Raw genomic sequence first — 4,208 nt, 5'->3', positions numbered from 1 at the left:
AACAACTAGCACCTTAAGCATGTCCGGAGACCAATGGGGAGCCAGTGCAGCTCATGGAGGATAGGTGTAACATGTGTGTATCTAGGTACACCCATTATCGCTTGTGCGGCTGCATTCTGGACCAACTGCAGTCATTGAGCACTCTTCAGGGGCAGCCCCATGTAGAGCGTGTTACAGTAATCCAGTCTTGAGGTGACAAGGGCATGAGTGGCCATCCGAAGGGCGTCCCTGTCCAGATAGGGTCGCAACTGGTGCACCAGGCGAACCTGGGCAAAGGCCCCCCTGGTCACAGCCGACAAATGATGTTCTAATGTCAGCTGCGGATCCAGGAGGACTCCCAAATTGCGAATCCGCTCTGAGGGGCGTATAATTTCACCCCCCAGGCTAAGAGATGGAATAACTGGACCATCTTTGGGAGGGAGCCTCAATAGCCACTCAGTCTTGTCGGGATTGAGTGCAAGCTTGTTCTCTCCCATCCAGGCATCCCATCCCTGACAGCCTCCAGGCACTGGCACATCACTTCTACTGCTTCGCTGAGTTGGCACGGGGTGGACAGATAAAGTTGAGTATCATCCGCATATTGGTGGTATTTAATCCCGTGCCAGCGTATGATCTCACCCAGCGGCTTCATGTAGATGTTAAATAGGAGGGGAGACAGGACTGAGCCCTGCGGCACCCCATAATTGAGGGGCCTAGGGGTCGATCTCTGCCTTCCAACCAACATCAACTGTGACCTGTCCGAGAGGTAGGAGGAGAATCACCATAGGACGGTGCCTCCCACTCCCACCTCTTGCAACCATCGCAGAAGGATATCATGGTCAATGGTATCAAAGGCCGCTGAGAGGTCCAGAAGCACTAGGATAGAAGAGTAACCCCTATCCCTGGCTCGCCAGAGATCATCGATCAGTGTGACCAAAGCAGTTTCTGTGCCGTAACCAGGCTTGAAACCCGACTGAAAGAGATCCAGATAATCAGTTTCATCCAAGGTCCGTCGGAGTTGAAAGGCCACCACCTTCTCAACAACCTTCCTATGAAAGGGAGGTTGGAGACTGCACAATAGTTGTTCAAAATGGCTGGGTCCAGAGAAGGTTTCTTCAGGAGGGGGTCTCTCCACCGCATCCTTTAGGGGGTGTGGGAAGGATCCTTCCCGAAGAGAGGTGTTAACAATCGTCTGGAGCCAGCCACGTGTCACCTCCCTGCTGGTCGAGACCAGCCAGGAGAGGCACGGGTCCAGTATACAGGTGGAGGCACTCACCGCTCCCATGGCCTTGTCCACTTCCTCAGGAGCGACAAGTTGAAACTCGCTTCATAAAACCCGGCATCTCGGCTGGTACTGTCCAATTGGAGTCCAGGTCTGTCCGAATCCAAGCGATTTTACCGACAGAAACTGGGCAAATTCCTCAGCTCTACCCTGTAAAGGGTCGTCTGCATCCCTCCCTTTCAAGAGGGAGCAGGCTATTCTAAACAGGGCGGCTGGGCGCGATTCTGCGGATGCAATAAGAGCGGAAAAATGTGCACATTTTGCCGCCTGTATCGCCACTAGATAATAAAGGCTCTTAGTTGTGTTCGGTCAGATTCAGAGTTACTGACCCTCCAGCGTCGCTCTAGACATCTCTTTTGGTGCTTCATCTCCCAGAGTTCCTCGGTGAATGTGGCTGATGGAGCATCTGAAATCCTTCTGGGCACATTTCAGTGAGGGGGACTCCTCCCTCCTGCCACAGCCAGGGTTCAGTAATACATGCCAGGTCTGCCCCCTCGTCTAATATTAGGTCTCGGACGAGGGGAGCTTTGTGAACCACAGACCTGGCATTTAGCAACAGCAGCCTGAGACCAGGGCCCTGGCAACTCTCGCCATCTGGTCCTGGAGTGGAACTAACGGGGCCGGAAGGAGGGATCGCTGTGATGTAGCGGACCCTCCTTTCCCGGTAATGGCTCACCCTGAAGCTCCCGTCGTATCTGCCCCTCCCAGTCATGGCCGTAATGCTCCAGCCCACTCCCGCACCCGCAGACCCCCCTCTATCTTCCAAGGCCCCGTTCCTCTCGGCACTCCATTCAAACCAGACACTCCAGGTTGAGGGGTGGAACCGGGCCCCCATCCACTTCTGCTATTGCACTCAGTGGAGGGGGCTCCGGGCCACACCCTCAATCCCCTCATGTGCACCAGACAGTCATTCACCTCATACATATCCCACAATAGGTTAAAAAGTACAACAATATAATAATAAAATAGAGATTAAACTAATTTAAAAGAAAGTGGGATTCATTCACTCACAAACATATACATACATACCACACACGAAAGAGAAGGGTTGAGCAGGTATTAAAAAAGATGATGGTATTGTGCGAGTGAGTCCATACGTAAGTTCGTAAGTTTGTGGGTCAGAAACACAGCAGTCAAAACTTGAGCACACATGCTACACCTTTCACTTGCATGGGCACACAGTGCGTGTAAGCAGTCAATGTAAGATGGAGTTCTTCTGCTTTGGAATATCTGGAGCTCAGTCCCATTCACATTTCCAATGCGGCATAAGCTGTCATGTCAGGTTGGCTCTGATCATCTCGGGTTGCTGACAGCCTTGGTTCTCTGTCAGCTGCTTTTCCCTTTTCTGCTGGATCTGACCAGCAGAAGAGATTAGGGAGCTATTTAGAGTCCTTTACATGGGGTACATCTTACAGTCCAGAGAGCTAAGGGTAAGGCATCTACCCATTTAAGGTGGGTTTCAAACACATCTTATCTTTTCCTTAACAGTGGGATTCACACATTTGCTTAATTTCTTTCCTGAGGCCATTAAAAGACCTCTTTCCCCATAATCAGCAGTATTGATATGCAAAGTAAGGAAGGCATATAGAGTCAGTTCAGAAGTTCACCCTTCATATCTTTGTCCTCTTTTAATGCACGGATTAAAGCCCATAATTTTGCTACTTGGGTTTGTTAACCATAAATGTCCCTTCATTTCTAAAATTCTTTGAATTGCGTGGCTTGTGTAATTTGTTAACTTCCTCCATTAACTGTTTGGATAGATAAGCCACAAGTTGTGGCAACTTCCCTTTTCTTATCAGAGCCTGAGATAATTCTGATGCCAGGGCTTTTTACACTCATTTCTGCTTTAAACCCCAAACAAAGGGTTCTTTTTCACCCCACTTCGTAGATGTGTAAGGAGGCTTGGCTAGAAGTGCAAAATTTGAAATCCTCATCCTGTAATATCCTGCCGCACCCAAAAGTCTCTGTAACTTTTTTTCTACCTGTTCGTTCAGCAATTTGGCACACAGCTGCTTTTCACTCATGTTCTATTGCCTTCTATCCTCAACTTATGGTGTACCTTAAGTATTTAACTTGGGGCTTTTCCAGCTGAGCTTTTTGCCTTGGGCATGGTGTCCCTTGACCATTAACAAATGGAGCAATTGATTGGTATTTTTTTCAACAAATCTCCTTTGTTTGTCTGGTTACTGAGATATCTACATATTGGAGTAGCACATTTCCATGTTCGCCAAAAAGGTATGTGATTTTTTTTTAAATCCTTGCCAAGCAAACTGCCTCTTGTGACCTGTTACTAGGTTTTTCCAGAAGCAAACAGTTTTTGGCTGTCTCTATGTATTTGAGATGGTGAAGAAGGCATAGGTAGACAGGCATGGCTAGAGGCTTTACTTGTATAATGAGATGCATAGCTTGGTGGATTAAATTCTTGAATCGCCATATCTCATCTGGGGGGTTGCCTCATCATTAGGGCCATTTTTTCTTCCTCAAAGGACAGTGTAACTCCCATTTTGCATAGGATCACACCCCAAAAGAGGAATTGGGGATTCAGGCATGTCTTGGGACATTTTTGTAGTCAGTGGCCTTTTTTCTTTCCTTTTCACCAAATACATTGACCACTGCTTTGGGCTTTGGAATTATTTGACAATGCAACTGTCAGCAATTCAGCTTTACGTTGCATCCTGTCCTCTTTCTTTCTTTCTTTCTTTCTTTCTTTCTTTCTTTCTTTCTTTCTTTCTTTCTTTTTTCACAAAGACCTTTCATGCAATTTCCATTTATTCAAGCCACACAGACTTTCATGGCTTTCTTTTCTTGCTAACTGGAGGGCTCTTTCTGTCCTTCTCTGAAATTTGAGCCCAATTAACATACGTTTTGTATGCTCATTCCACAAGTTCAGCGATGCCTTTCCTGGGCCCCCTTTTTGTTCTCTATATTTTATTTATTTTTTTACCCT

This window comes from Thamnophis elegans, chromosome 4 (genome assembly GCF_009769535.1).
Source record: "Thamnophis elegans isolate rThaEle1 chromosome 4, rThaEle1.pri, whole genome shotgun sequence".
Taxonomy (NCBI): Eukaryota; Metazoa; Chordata; class Lepidosauria; order Squamata; family Colubridae; genus Thamnophis; species Thamnophis elegans.
Note: the sequence above shows the minus strand (reverse complement) of the source record.